Source organism: Siphateles boraxobius, unplaced genomic scaffold, assembly GCF_051911475.1.
Source record: "Siphateles boraxobius isolate OS27281-9 unplaced genomic scaffold, OSU_SipBor_1 65, whole genome shotgun sequence".
In the NCBI taxonomy this organism is placed as follows: domain Eukaryota; kingdom Metazoa; phylum Chordata; class Actinopteri; order Cypriniformes; family Leuciscidae; genus Siphateles; species Siphateles boraxobius.
The window spans coordinates 18,970,523-18,987,148 of NW_027509192.1; positions in this window are offsets into that span (position 1 = coordinate 18,970,523).

A 16,626-nucleotide genomic window follows, 5' to 3' on the forward strand; every position below is an offset into this window, starting at 1 on the left:
CTCGCTGTTCTGCTTCAGTGGCCAGATGAGCATACCGCAGTTTCCTCCTCTCATATGCCTCATCTACCGCATCCTCCCATGGTACTGTTAACTCTATCAGTTGAACAATGCGTGCTGATCCAGACCACAAAACGATATCTGGTCGTAGGTTAGTGGTGGCAATCTCAGGTGGATAAATAAGCCGTTGATCAAGATCAGCCAGCATCTTCCAGTCCCTAGCAGCTTCCAGTTGTCCTGGGCGAGAATTGGTGTTAGCACCTTTTCTTGGTGGTTGCTCGCCTGGGCGGAGGAATATTGTCTTCTGCGTGTAATGTTTGCTAGAACAGGCGGCAACTTATTGGTCATACTACGCTTGCCTTCCAATGCTAAAGCCAAACATCGCAATATTTGGTCATGGCGCCAAGTAAACCGACCTTGGCTAAGAGCCTCCTTACATCCTGTCAAAATGTGCCTTAATGTGGCAGGTGGTGAACACAAAGAACAAGAGGGATCCTCTTCTACCCAGAGGTTTAGATTCTGCGGTGATGGGAGAACATCATATGTTGACCTAATAAGGAAACTGATCCTACTCTCTTCCATTGACCAAAGGTCTTGCCAGCCCATTTTGCGTTGTTCCACACTCTCCCATCTCATCCACTCTCCCTGCTTGGCCTGGGAAATGGCCTTTATACATCCCATCCTCTCCTCCTGCTTTCGCACCTCGTTGACTACCAGCTTCCTCCTTTGAGCTGGGCCTGCCTTGTGCCATTTAGGAGGAGCTAAACTCAGCCCAAAACCCCCTCTTCCATGCTGCACCTGCCCCACGATATCCCCAATTTGAAGGTCAGCCTTTGCCTCTACTACAGATTTATTTGCTGTATTTTATTGAGAAAATATTTTTGATTTGACTTTAATATTGTTTTGATTAGATCAGATAACATTTTAATCTGTCATATGGGGCGTTACAACATGTCCCACCTATACAGTATACACTGTATACTGTACAACAAATTCACATAACTGTAATAGACGTAAAATTTTATAGCCTAATTAAAAGTACGCTTTTATACACTAAAAAGTGTGCCAGTTTAGTCCCAAATAGTATTGATACAGCACACAAGTATACTTATAGTACATTAATATTAGTAAGTATACTTAAGTATATACTGAAGTAAAGATCAATTATATTTTTAAGAATAACTTTAAGTATACTTATTTGTGATAAGGGGCATGGAAAGTCCCTAGCTGTAATGGAATTCAGTAAGATTTATATAGCCTAGCATATTCTATTAAATTTACAAACAAAATACCCAATAAAAATAAATGGTAGACCATGAATAGCTGTCAGACTCTTTGATCCAGTGAATATTTTTAAAGGTAGGTGCTGGAACTCAGTTCTTAAAGCATAAAAAACAAACCACTTCAAGAGAAAACTCATTTGTTACAGAAATATTTGACAGAAATATTTGACATCTTATCTGTGTGACAACTAGTCAGTGTCTCTTTGCTTTTTCCTTTAAAAAGTCAGTTAAACCAAGTATATAAAATAAACTTTCCAGTGGTGACATATGTTTTGCACAGTTTGACTTTTAAATTATACAATTTGTAGGCCTATTAAAAATCTCGTTCCCACTTTATGTTAAGTGGCTTTAATTACTTACATTGAAACTAATAATTTGATACAATGGACTTGTGTATACATATTTATACATTGTCCTTATATTTAAAATACCTGCATGTAATTACAGCTGTAGTTAATGTATGTAATTACATTTGTAATTACACTGTTGAGTGTTGACCCTTCCCTTACATCTTAACCCACCCTTAAACCGACCCATACCAGCCCCTAACCTTACCTGTATCACGCCTCAATAGCAGCACAAGTGTTTTACAATACAACATGAACACAACAAGTACATTGTGTGACGATGTCGGCTGGATTGCCCTCGAGTGTCACTAGAGGGTGCTCCACTCCTGCACTGCCTTCCCTGGGACTGATCAGGCACACACCCTGAACTGATTTCACACACACCTGTTTCCACTGATCACTCTCACACCTGCATCGAGTTCCTCACGCAGCTCCGCACTCATTTATACTCCACTCTAACTATCACTCATTGCTAAGTCTTGTTTCACTGTTGTGTACATCTCCGAGCGTTTCCTAGTTTTCCTAGTCTAGTCTAGTCTGTTCCTGTCTGTGTATTTGACCCATTGCCTGTTTGACTACCCTGTGAATAAACTCACGCTGCGTTTGGATCTAACCTTGTCTGGTTGTTCATGACAGAAGACTTAGCCATAAACAGATCCAGCAGCATGTCAGCCTTGTATGCCTCCCAGTCAGCCAATGCGGATCTGATCGCTGTACACCGGGATCAGCTGGATCAACTCACCTCGTCATTGGAGAGGTTGGCCAAGATGGTTCGCGGTCTACAGGTTTCCACACCGGGACCATCGCAGACTCAACCTGTCTCCACAGTTGTCAGCCCTGATCCAATCCCAGTTCAACGCCAAGCACTCCCGGTAAAATTCGACAGCAAGGTTCCACGTCGAGCTTTCGCAGCAATACCGAACACGGATACGGGAGCTGAGATTATGCGACTTCGTCAAGAGGATCGATCGATTGAGTGGTATGTCAAAGAGTTTGTTGAACTGGCACGTTTCACTATAATGAGTACCGAAGCTTTAATGGTGTTTTTCCGCGGAGGGTTATCCGAACCGCTCCGGTCACTGATGCCCATTCATGATCCCCACGGTACTTTAATGCAGTATATTGACATGGCCCTTCTACTGAGTGGTTCTGCTCTCGCTGTGAGTAAGATGGAGAAGGAGCTCCACGACGCCGCGACATTCACCGAACCAGGGTATAGTCATGTCATGCTTGACAAGCTGGAGAATCCTCACGTCACACCTACCATCAAAGCTGCCATCGGATCGGTCTATTGCTATCCAGGACTGGTTTCCAGCATGGCTGATCCTCCACTGATCTCAACGCGGAAGTCCATAAAGGTCGCCGTTCCAGGGTTCCTTTCTGCCGAGCCAGAGCTTCACGTCAGCCTCGACGAACCTGAGCTTCGCGTCAGCCTCGACGAACCTGAGCTTCGCGTCAGCCTTGACGAATCTGAGTTTAACGTCTGCCTTGACGAACCTGCGCTTCACGTCAGCCCCGACGAACCAGAGCTTCACGTCAGCCTCGACAAACCTGAGCTTCACGTCAGCCTCGACGAGCCAGAGCTTCACGTCAGCCTCGACGAACCTGAGCTTCACGTCTGCCTAGACGCACCTGAGCTTCGCGTCAGCCTCGACGAACCTGAGCTTCACGTCAGCCTCGACGAACCTGAGCTTCACGTCTGCCTAGACGCACCTGAGCTTCGCGTCAGCCTCGACGAGCCAGAGCTTCGCGTCAGCCTCGACGAACCTGAGCTTCACGTCTGCCTAGACGCACCTGAGCTTCGCGTCAGCCTCGACGAACCTGAGCTTCACGTCAGCCTCGACGAACCTGAGCTTCGCATCAGCCTTGACGAACCTGAGTTTAACGTCTGCCTTGACGAACCTGCCCTTCACGCCTGCCTTGACGAACCTGCCCTTCACGTCAGCCTAGACGAACCAGAGCTTCACGTCAGCCTCGATGACCCAGAGCTTCACGTCAGCCATGACAAGCTTGAGTTTCACGTCTGCCTAGCTGAACCAGAGCCTGCTACCGAACTGCCAGAGCCGCCTGCAGCCGAACCTCCGAAACCTTTAGTGAAGCCTGCAGCCGAACCCCCGAAGCCTTCAGTTCCAGTCTATGTCCCCGTAGGTTCCCCCAAGTATTTTTTGGAGGGGGGCAGTAGAGGCCACGAAGGGACAATGAGGGGCGTGCCACCGTGGTCTCCTGAGGGGTCGTCTCTGCCGTGGCTGCCCGTGAGGTCTTCACACCCAGGGAGGCCTGAGGGGGCCCCACCCTGGCCATTGGTCCATCCCGTTCCACCCTGGCCTTTGGCTCATCCTGCTCCGCCCTGGCCGCCATCACGTCCTGCTCCGCCCTGGCCGCCACCACGTCCTGCTCCGCCCTGGCCGCCACCACGTCCTGCTCCGCCCTGGCCGCCATCACGTCCTGCTCCGCCCTGGCTGCCATCACGTCCTGCTCCGCCCTGGTCGCCCACGCTCTGCGGCCCAGGCCCGCCTTGGCTACCTCCTTGTCCCGTTCCCCTGCACGGGCCTGGCCCTCCGTCCCTCCCCCAGGATCGTCTTCACTCTGCCCCCCACCTGGATATTCTTTGGAGCGTCTGGAAGCCGCTCCTTAAAGGGGGGGTTATGTGACGATGTCGGCTGGATTGCCCTCGAGTGTCACTAGAGGCTGCTCCACTCCTGCACTGCCTTCCCTGGGACTGATCAGGCACACACCCTGAACTGATTTCACACACACCTGTTTCCACTGATCACTCTCACACCTGCATCGAGTTCCTCACGCAGCTCCGCACTCATTTATACTCCACTCTAACTATCACTCATTGCTAAGTCTTGTTTCACTGTTGTGTACATCTCCGAGCGTTTCCTAGTTTTCCTAGTCTAGTCTAGTCTAGTCTGTTCCTGTCTGTGTATTTGACCCATTGCCTGTTTGACTACCCTGTGAATAAACTCACGCTGCGTTTGGATCTAACCTTGTCTGGTTGTTCATGACACATTGTAGATATTTGTCAATTTAAGTAGCCTATATAATACTTAAAGCCATTTAATATAAATTGGGACCAAAATCTCTTAACTACAACCAGTTTAATAGTAAGCCAATGTTTACTTTTATGACATAGTATGAATTATCCATGTAAAAAAGAGAAAAAAAAACACTCACCTGTACGCTTCATCGTCCCACAATATTCACTTATTCATTTAATATGCGTGACCACGGTCTACCAGTTTTTTTAGATCTCAACGATACCATTCAAGGCGACGTTTACAGTCCAGTTGAATGAGGAAAGACTTTGATCAAATTCCTTCAGAGGCTCAAAGAGGGCGGGTTACATACACACGTGCCTTTTTGGAACTAGTAGAATAGCCTAATTCGCAATTCTAGTGCGTTCCTGTCTGTGTTGATCCACATCAGTGCGGGCTCGGCAAAAGTGCGCATCGAGCGCGCATATCGGCCGCAAGGGGGTGCTCGCGAGCACCTTTCTGAAACCTAAAATGACAAATGGGACACTGCGGTTTCTCATGGACTTAACGGCCATGGTAAGTCCACAAGACCGAGAGTAAATATGAAGTGTGCCATTTGGAACAGGGCCACATAAAATTGAGCCAATCGGCGTCCTCAAATCTAATCAGACAAGGGCGCTTAGTCCATCGCCCACAACCAGCCACTAATAAAATCAGGACTGATCTGGAGGCGCAATTTTAACTAGGCTACATGAAAAACGGTGAACGCAGTCATCAAACCTCTGTAAAATCTATTGCCCAATGTCCGTTTGAGAAGAGAACTTTGTAAGAAAAAACTAAAAGGTAAAAGATCAGGGCTCAGACCAACATGCAGGTTTTCACCACCACATTTTTTTTTTTTAACACTTTACAGAATAAGGCCTCATTAGTTAACATTTGATAATGCATCACCTAACATGAACTTACAATGAGTAACAAGTTACAGTATTTATTTATCTGGTAAAATTATTTTGCAGCCAGTGTGGTCTAGCAACTCTCCCTTGACTTTCGAGCTGGAAAAAACACAAACTGGTCAGGCCAATCAGATTGTGTATAGAGTTGGCGGGCGGGCTTAACATAATGGCGACAAAGTTGCGATGGTTCACTGCTACTTGAAAACAAATAATGGCTGCTGCTGCTGGCGAACAGCAGTCTTTCGATTCGGCTTTGGCCACGACTCTGGAGGATTTGAAGTTAAACTTTTCTTTGAAACAAGAACAAAGAACGGCTTTACTCTGACTCTGACTCCGTCGCTCTGACTATGTCCCCTTCTCCGTCGCTCTGACTATGTCACCTTCACCTTGCTCTGGTTGGTTGTTGCGCTATCCTTTTGTGTGCAGAGGGAATTTGAAAGACAACCGTTTATCCCACCCCTTGGATTGAGCCCTGCCAATGGTGTGTTCCCAGACCTAACATCTTGATGTGGGACTCTGTCGCAGCTTTCATTGGCCAAGGTCCGCCCAAGAGGACATTTGACTGACATGTAACGCAACCAATCACAGTTCGTTTTGTTCTGCGTCATGTTTAGGGGCGTGAAAATATAATGTCGATGTCCCTACAATAACTGACCGGCGTGTAGTTATCTAATAAATGATTAATTCAAGAACGTTGTGCAAGTTTACTGCGAATTCACATACTTTTGAAAATCCATTATTTAGTTAATCCTGGTAAGCGCTCATTTTCACAGTTGTAAACACAACAGCGTTCTTGAAACTTAAAAAAATTATAGCCCGCAAGAAGCTTGCGATCCAAATTGCCTGTGTGCTGATTTGCAGCGGAAAAGGAGAAAAAGAAAAAAACAGATTATGCAGGAGGAAATGGTTGGGTTGACGAGGGAGCAAGGATTGTGTGTTCTGCAAAGCGAGTTGAGGGTAAATAAATAATTTTGCAATGTGCTGCAGTTGCCGCTGGTCAAGCAAATGTTTGTGCTTTATTTCTGTTTGATATATTAAAATACTCATATTCAGGTCTATAAATCCTCCCCAAACTTCCCGCTGTACTGTATCTTGCTCTCTCATTGGCTTTAGGTCATCGCCGATGTAGTTTTCAGTCAGAACACTTTCACACAGCAGGATTGTGAATCGCCGACAGGTCCAGATATTTAGCATGCCAAATATCTCACGAGCGCCGGCGACTCATCTGCGATTCTCTCAGATCGCGTCTTTGAACATTCACACTGCGTGATTGTCACTCATGTGAACAAGCACCGATTTGCCTATGATTTCGGGCATTTGTCAGCGATCTTCCAAAACCTGTCGGCGAGCAAAAATCGGGCTTAAAACCGTTCAGTGTGAACTTGGCATAAGACGTGAGAAAAAGAAGAGAGAGAAGGAAACGAGGATGCACAAACAAGAAATGAGAAGCGGCCTAGTAGTTTTAAGTTTTAGTGGCATTTTTGTGTTGAGCAAAATGTCATTTCAGGTTGCATTTTTAATGGCTAGTCTGTAGACGTAGGTCGTAGCAGCAAACAGTGGCTGCATACGAAATTGCATACCTCCCTATACAGTTGGCGAAAAAAAGTGGCTGTGTCCCAATTGACCCTTCGCAGGGAGTTTGATTGACATGCGATCTGACCAATCATAATCCGCCATTCGCCGAATCCATCGTTTTTGTCCGACAAAGCAGTCAGGAGAGTTGGTAGATTAACATTGGAGGATTTGAACTTGAACCTGATGTCTTCCCACGGTTAAAACAAAATTCCTTCTTATGTTCTTTCATGTTTATTTAATGCTATAAATTAACTAGAAGGAAGAGATGATCGGTTCACGAGCAGCTTTAAGAGGTTCTACAGCGATCCGTCACAACACATTAAAGGGACTCGCCTTCGTTCGCGGAGAGCGAGTCCCCATTACCATGCCCCACCCTCGGGTGCTGTGTGGGATGGGTGACCGGAGGATAGTGTTGGATGTCCCGCCCGGTAACCATTCCCTGTGGGCTCCTCACTCCTCCCTTCCACTGCAACCACTGGAGCCTCCTGTGTTGTCTGCTGGTCCATCTGTAATGGGTGGGCCAGCGGTTTCACTCGGGGCTCCCCTGGAGGACAGGACGCCGATTGCAGCATCGGAGGGTGAGCTGACTTCTAGAGATGATGACTCGGCTGCATTGTCTCCCTCCGGGAGTTCAATGTTGCCCGAGCCGGATCCAGAATTATCAGCTATGCTGAAACGGGCCGCCGAGGCTGCCGGGCTCGAGTGGAACCTCCACCATGTCCCGTTCAGTCTCGGTTGGAATCTGGAGTTTGGTATCTTGGGGCGGGCCGCGCTGGTTCTCAGCTCGCCGCCCCAGTGCCTTTCTTTCCCGAAATGCATGGAGAGCTTATCAGGTGGTGAACAGCATCTTTCTCTGCCAGAAACTGCCTGAATAGCCTTTCCCCCTCATTACCCTTGATGGAGGAACGGTGAAGGGTTGCGAGGTGTCACTCCATTGGAGCGGTCTGTCGACACAGGTGCACCTGTGTCCGGCGGCCGCTGCCTTTTGGGGGGATCCTCGTCTCCCCCCTAAGGCCTGTGAGTTTTCGTCTGTTCCGACGGGCAGAGCTTACAAAGCCTGTGGGCAAGCCGCTTCCTCTTGCGTGCCATGGCGTTGCTGCAGGCTAGGGCACCCATGGCATGCACGAGGGTAATCCAGACCGTGCGCTCATAGGTGAGCACCGCACTGCATCCGACCTCACCCTCCGGGGTACGGGTGTCGTAGCGTGCGTGATCGGTCTGGCGATGTCCACCTTGGTGGTCCAGTAGCGCCTTCGTTGGCTCAGCCTGGTTGGTATTGCGGATGCGGACAAGGTTCGGTTCCTGGTCTCCCCAATTTCCCAGGTTTGGGCTGGTCGGCGACGCGGTGGAGAACTACATCCAACAGTTCTCTGCCGCTCAAGCGCAGACGGAGGTCATCAGGCACATCCTGCCCCGGTGGCCAGCTGCTGCCTCCACCCGCCGCCGGTGGCAGCTACTCCGCCTGCTCGTCGCCGTGGGCGTTCCCCGGCAGCCGCTCCTGCTCCCCCCCAGGCCTCAGCATGGAGCCGGCCGCAGTAGAGACGCCCAGCCCACTCCAGGCGCTGCCAAGCCAGGTGGCAAGCGACAGCGAAAGCATTCTGGAGCGGGCCGCCCAGGAATGGATGAGATGCTCTTGGAGTGGCACGATCACTCCCTCCCCCCGGGTGAGGGCCGGGTGGAGCCTTTGTTTGTGTGTGTGTCTGTTCCGCCGCTGGCTCCCTAAAAAAAAAAAAAAAAAAAAAAGCGGAGCAAGCGGTACCCACACTTCAAAGAGAGAGCAATTTCATCTGTTCCGGGGTCCCAAGAGGGCCAGTCTGGCGGGTGTGACCCTGTATAGCCTTACACCCCTCAGCTCCCCCTTGGTCGCCAGCAGGCAGCTTGGTGCGTTCGAGGACCCAGTCATCCGCCTTCTCACGGGCCCCCTGCCGCTTGTGGAGACAGGTAAGTGTTGCACAGCACACTAACACCACTCTCTCTACTTTGCTGCCCCACCTCAGGCTCGGCTACTCCGCTCAAGTCAGTGATAGTCATCACATTAGGTGTTGAGCAGACGTGCTCCTGACTTGTGCGTGCTTATCTTATCCTGCTGGCAAAGGATTTGATATAGCCGCTCCTCCAGCCGGTACGAAGGCCAGTTGTAAACTCGTTCTTCGTGCTACTAGGTGGTGGGTCGTGACCATCTTGGCCCAAGATTGGTCTGCAGCTCCGACCTGAAAGACATGTGCTTAAGAACAGATCTCTACCTTCCGCACCGCAGGCCATCCTGTGGGTTGCGTGTAAGGGTGGAGTATCAGTACAGTGTCCTTCCCTTCGAGTGCTCCAGAGCCCGTTGGGTCTTCAGGTCAACTGGAAGAGAGTAATCTCGCCCACGGGCTTAGTATCTCTTTTTCAGTTTTGGAGATGGACTCGGTCTAACACGTTTCTCCAATGAGAATGTGTTTAGCTGGTGTTTGAAGTGAGAAAGGGTCCCACTGGAAGAACTTTCAGAGGCTCCTGGGGTATATGGTAGTTGCAGCCATTGGCTTCCTCCATATGTGACCGCTTCAGCGCTAGCTTCATGATCGAGTCCCGAGGTGACCGTGGCAGAGCAGCTCACCCTGTGTGACTATAGTTCATCCCGGTCTGCTGCCAAACCCTCTTCAACAGAGGGGCCATGTACAAGGGCGTGTTTTAACGGGGGCCTGGGCGACCCCCGACTACACGGGCATTCGTGCCTCGAGTTGTTAGACATTGCGACCGCTGCTGTCACAACTCACCCGTCACCTCCTCCTTGGAGTCAGAAGCTTCTGAGGACGCTTTGTTCCACTCTTCCCGCTTTACTCAATCGTGCCGCCATCAAGACAGAAGACTCGGGGACAGAAGACTCAGGGACAGAAGACTCAGGCTCGGGGGCAGACTTTGAGGACTCAGGCAGTGAGGTGGCGGCCATCTTGGCCAAAGGTGAGGGTTCAGGCACGGTTGCCCTGGCGTAAATGGTCTCTGGCTCGGCAAGCATGACGTGAACGGTCTCTGGCTCGACGTGAACGGTCTCTTGTGCAGCAGGCATGATGTAAACATCAGGCTCGACAGGACTGACGCGAAGGAACTCATGCTCATCATAGATTAACAGAACACAGGTGAAACAGATGATGATGATGATGATAATTAACTAAACACAGGTGATGCAGATGAACTAAATGACAGTAACCATGGAAACAGATGAGTGGCAGGAAAACAGAACAAAAACATGTGATTAGTGATAACAAGACTGATAGAAACACCGTCGTTGACACCAGATGGCAGGAACGTTAAATTGACATCAATTTATAGAATGGGTAAGGGAGGAAGCCTGTGAGATGGCCATTGCACACATGACAAAACACATGAGGTAATGAAAAAGTACTATAATAAGAAAAGTCAAACAAATGCTTCAGTATTTACAACCCCAAATCCAGAAAAGTTGGGACATTTTGTAAAATGCATTAAAATCAAGAATCTGTGTTTTGTTAATTCTATTTAAACTTTTTTTAACTGACAAAAGTACAAAGAAAAGTTTTTCAATGTTTTCACTGACCAACATAATTGTATTTTGTAAATATGAACAAATTTTGATTTTGATGCACCTCAATACCAGCACAGATGTTTGCTTTTGCACCTGTCGCTGGTGAAAGTCTGGATGGTGAGAACTCGGTGTCCATTTTTTTCCAAAAGCAAGCTGAAACATGGACTCATCTGACCACAGCACACATTTCTAATGTCTTCTAGACCATCTGAGATAAGCTCAGGCCCAGAGAACTTACCGGCATCTCCACATAGAACTGATGTAAAGCTTTCTTCTTGCGTAACAGAGATTCAAGTGGCATTTCTTAATGCAGAGTCAGACTGTGTTCAGTGAACCCGGTTTTCCAAATTACTCCTGAGCACAGGTGACTGTATTTAACGGATTAGCATGATGGTATCTTGTGCAATGCCATTTGAGGGCTCAAAGGTCACGCACATTCAGCAGAGGTCTACTGCCTTGCCCTACACAGACTGAGAGTTCTCTGGATTCCCTGAATCTTGTGACAATATCTTGTTTTTTTTAATTGTTTGACAATGCTCTCATGATATTTGGCACAAAAGTGATGAGCCATGACCTATCTTTGCTTAAAAAGACTGAGAAACACTTTTACACCCAAATACGATATCCTCAACTATTACCAATTCACCTGCTCATTGTGGAGTGTTTCAAAAGAGTTGAATAATCTAATTTGGATAATCTTTTCACTTTTATTTTGCCTCTGTCCCTACTTTTTTGGGGTGTGTTGCAGCCATCAAAATCAAAATCAATTTACAAAATACAATTATGTTGGTCAGTGAAAACATTGGAACATTTTTCTTTGTAATTTTGTCAGTTAAAAAAAGTTTAAATAGAATTAACAAATCACAGATTCTTGATTTTAATGCATTTTACAAAATGTCCCAACTTTTCTGGATTTGGGGTTGTAGCTCCACCCTTTAGGTACTGTACCACTGTGCTAGGTTACCCAACGGAAGGGTACAGAAAAAGTGGTATGGTACAGTTCGGCATTTTGGTACCATTCACAACTTTTGACAGTGGAAACGGAAATAATTGCATACCGTACTGTACTGTACCATACCGCTCAGTGGAAACAAGTCATTAGAGACAGAACGAAGTTTACAATAATAATAAATGCTTTTCTTTTAGCATGGCTACCACCCAGGACAGCCCTTGCATGATCGTGTGCATCCTGAATTGATGACATCAGGCTTTCAGGGTAAGGAATACCTGGCTCACCAAGTCCATCACAGTTTGGCTGGGTGATGAGATCGAGTGGTGTGTCCAATTCCCATCTGTACAACAACATGGAAGGGCGTTGGCTCGTATTCTCATGTCAGGCAGTTTTCAGGCCAAAACAAATTTGCAGAAGATATCGGTCCCAAGGGGTATGTTTGTTGCCAATGTAGGCAGGAATGGCAGTCTTCAAGGTGCGATTCAACCTCTCTGTTGCAATCGTTTGGGGGTGGTATGCAGTCGTGAGTCTATGTTCAGACCCCAACGCAAAGAGTAAAAGTAACAAAAGGGGAACCTCTGAAATCACCATGTCGTGCAAAGACCTCACTGAGCAGCTTGCTAGCCGCTACCTGTGCAGTTGCTTCTCTAACTGCTCTGACTTCCACCCACTTTGAAAAATAGGATATTTTATATTTATTTTATTTTATAATTATTTTATATTTATTATATTTTAAATAGGATATCCACAAAAACAAGGATATTAGAGTTTCCACAGGATGTGTGAGGTAAAGGCCTTACAAAGTCTTTTGTAGAGCCAGGGTCTTTGGGGGCAAATCGGTATCTTAAAGCCAGCAGGTTTCCTTTGGCTAGGTTTCGTGAACTGACAAACAGTTCAAGAGATTACATACTTTTTCTCCTCTGATGACATTTTCAGCCTGAAAAATCTGTTTTAGTCTTCTAGCCACAGTTTTTGTTTGTCCCAAATTTCCAGCGGTTGGGTGATAATGGTAGTATTCCAACAAATTCCTGTTTCAGAGGATGAAGGCTACAAGACACTTTGCCGTCTTTGAAGTACAGAACGACATCTTGCATTGTATACTGTGACAGTTCTCCTGTGTCACTCTCCTCTTGCCCCTCAATCATGCGTATAAGTCACCCTGTAACCGGGTCATTAAGTTGCAGCTATCTTAGGTGCTCACGATCTGAAAAAAATCACAGGAGGCAAGGCACGCAGGTTAAGGCCCAAAGTAACAGCGTACTCAAGGAGAATGTCCATGGGTGCATCACCAAAAGGCATGGGGTTTTGAGACATAGCATCGGAACTTTGTTACTCACCCTGGGCTTATGGACAATATTAAAATCAAAATCTTGTAAACGGAGGGACCACCTAGCCAGCCTGCCTGTGAGGTTTTGATGGGACATTTCAGATTTGTGCAGAGCATGGCTCGCATATGCTACCACAACCTCTCTGCCCTTTTGCATGAGGGCAGCACCAAGTCCGACATCACAAGCATCAGCATGAATGAAAAAAGGAAGGGAAAAATCCGGGAACCTCAAGACAGCTGCCGAAGTCAACTTGTCTTTAAGAAAATCCATGGCCCCCTGATACGCATCCTTCCACATGAATGGAACATCTGCTCTGATAAGTGGCTCTGCATGGCGAGCGTAGTCATGGATAAAAAGTCTGTAATAACTTGTCAGTCCAAAAATCTGTGAGACTTGTTTGACTTTGACTGGTACTGCAAAATCTGTCACTGCTCTCACCTTGTTCTTGTTTGGCAGGATGCCTTCTGCGGTGATGTTATAACCCAGGAAGGTAAGTTTGCTCCTGCAGAACTGACACTTTGCTAGCTTTATTGACAGTCCAGTTGACTCCAGTCGAGTGAGAACATCCTTAAGGTCGACAAGGTGCTGTTCAAATGTGGGTGAGGCCACGACAATATCATCCAGATATACGGCACAAGACTTATATATGAGACCTGCAAGGATGTTATTTATAAGTCTCTGGAAATTGGCTGGCACGTTGCACAGGCCAAAAGGTACAACTCAGAATTGAAATAGCCCACAATGTGAAATGAAGGCAGTCTTGGGCCTCGAGTCCTCTGCCACAGCCACCTGCCAGTAACCTCTGCCCAAGTCAATCGTGGATATAAAGTCCACCAGGCCAGGAAGTCCTTCCAAGAGTGGGTATGAGTCCTTCACAGTGAATTTGTTCAGGTCACGATAATCAACGCAAAATCTTGGCTCTCCTGATGTTTTTTTTTCACAATTATCATGGGAGCAGCCCATGGGCCTGGAGCAGGTTCAATTATGCCATCCTTTAATATCTCTCGAATTTTCCCTTAACTCCTTTTTCGCCGGAGGAGAAAAGAAAGGAGCGAGATGGATCTGCTTTGCAGTACCCGTCATGATCTTATGTTCGACCATAGTTGCGTGGCCCAAATGTCCATCAAACAAAACATTGAAGATCTCAAGTAATTCAGCCAGCTTCCCTTTTTGATGATCATGTAGAGAAGCCTCTGCGATTTTCTCAAACAGAGCGGAAGATTTAACCCACAAAAATGACAGGGACACTTTGCCGTCTTTGAAGTACAGAACGACATCTTGCATTGTATTCTGTTACAGCTGTCCTGTGTCACTCTCCTCTTGCCCCTCAATCATGCGTATAAGTCACCCTGTAACCGGGTCATTAAATTGCAGCTCTCTTAGGTGCTCACGATCTGAAAAGATCACAGGAGGCAAGGCACGCATGTCAAGGCCCAAAATAACAGCGTACTCAGGGAGAATGTCCAAGGGTGCATCACCAAAAAGCACGGGGTTTCGAGACATAGCATCGGGAACTTTATTACTCGCTTATGGACTTATGGACAATATTAAAATCAAAATCTTGTAAACGGAGGGACCACCTAGTCAGCCTGCCTGTGAGGTTTTGACTGGACATTAGCCATTTTAGACTGCTGTGGTCCAAGACAATGGTCACATGAAGACCCTCAACATACGGTCTGAATTGTTTGAGGGCCCAGATGATGGCCAAACATTCCTTTTCTGAAGTACAATATGGCTTTTCAGATTTGTGCAGAGCATGGCTCGCATATGCTACCACAACCTCTCTGCCCTCTCCCTTTGCATGAGAGCAGCACCAAGTACGACATCACAAGCATCAGCATGAATGAAAAACGGAAGGGAAAAATCTGGGCACGTCAAGACAGGTGCAGAAGTCAACTTGTCTTTAAGGAAATCCATGGCCCCCTGATATGCATCCTTCCACACGAATAAAACATCTGCTCTGATAAGTGTGAACAGTGACTCTGCGTGGCAAGCGTAGTCATGGATAAAAATTCTGTAATAACTTGTCAGTCCAAAAATCTGTGAGACTTGTTTGACTTTGACTGGTACTGCAAAATCTGTCACTGCTCTCCCCTTGTTCTTGTTTGGCAGGATGCCTTCTGCGGTGATGTTCGCCCTACGGGAGACAGGCCACTCCATCTGCAAGCTGAATAGGAGGTGCATACCATGGTTTTGTACATATGTCCGCCCCAGAAATAGTTTGGGCAATGCAGTGTTGACAGAACCGGGCTAATATCGTCATACATCCTGGTTCTGGTAAGTACTCTAGTGGCTGTGTTTTGGACCAGCTGTAGTTTGTTTATTAAGCGTGCAGGGCAACCACCCATAAGAGCATTACAATAATCTAGCCTTGATGTCACGAACGCATGAACTAATTGTCCTGCATTTGTCATTGAGAGCATATGACGTAATTTATAAATATATTTTTACATGGAAAAATGCGGTTTTACAGATACTATTCACGTGATTTTCAAATGAAAGATTGCTATCAAAGAGCACACCCAGGTTCCTAACTGACGACGAGGACTTGACAGAGCAGCCATCAAGTGTTAGACCGTATTCTAGGTTATTATTACGTGAGGAAGTTTTTTGTCCAATAATTAGAATCTCTGTTTTTTCAGAGTTAAGTAGTAGGAAATTACTAGTCATCCAATTTTTTATATCAGCTATGCATTCCGATAATTTAGTGAATTGGTAAGTTTCGTCAGGGCTTGAAGAAATATAGAGCTGAGTATCATCAGCATAACAGTGAAAACTAATGCCATGCTTCCTAATAATATCTCCTAAGGGGGTAACATGTACAGAGTGAACAGCAATGGTCCTAGTACTGAGCCTTGTGGTAAGCCATACTGAACTTTTGATCGATAAGACATCTCTTCATTTACTGCTACAAACTGATAACAGTCAAATAAGTCAAGTCAAGTCAAGTCATCTTCATTTATATAATGCTTTTAACAATGTAGATTGTTTCAAAGCAGCTTTACAGAGATTAACATATAATTTAAGGTAACAGAGATTGGTTTGGTTTTATAGCGGTTCTTGTATAATGATTTTTCAAGCTAAAGTTAATTTTGATGAGTGAAGAGTCTTGGGAGATGGTCCGATGGGGATCTAAAGGACACAGTTCGAGTGGGAGAAGTTAGACGACAAGCAGTGGAAGGGTTGAAGAGCATAAACAGCTGTGCTCTACCAGGCAAACTAAAACTCTGGTGCTTTCAGTTTGGTCTACTGCCAAGGTTGCTGTGGCCACTGACTGTGTACGAGGTTTCTTTGACAACAGTGGATAAGCTGGAAGCGTCAATAAGTTCATACATCAGGAAATGGTTGGGAGTTCCACGCTGCCTCAGCAGAGTGGGACTTTATAGTAAAGGAGTATTGCAACTGCCAGTCTCTGCCTTAACCAAGCAGTTTAAGTGTGCCAAGGTCAGACTGGAAATGACTTTAGCAGAGTCATGCGACAAATGTGTAAGGGAGGCAGCCCCTGTGGTAAAAACTGGTAGAAAGTGGTCAGCAAAGAAATCTGTAGTAGAGGCAAAGGCTGACCTTCAAATTGGGGATATCGTGGGACAGGTACAGCATGGAAGAGGGGGTTTTGGGCTCAGTTTAGCTCCTCCTAAATGGCACAAGGCAGGCCCAGCTCAAAGGAGG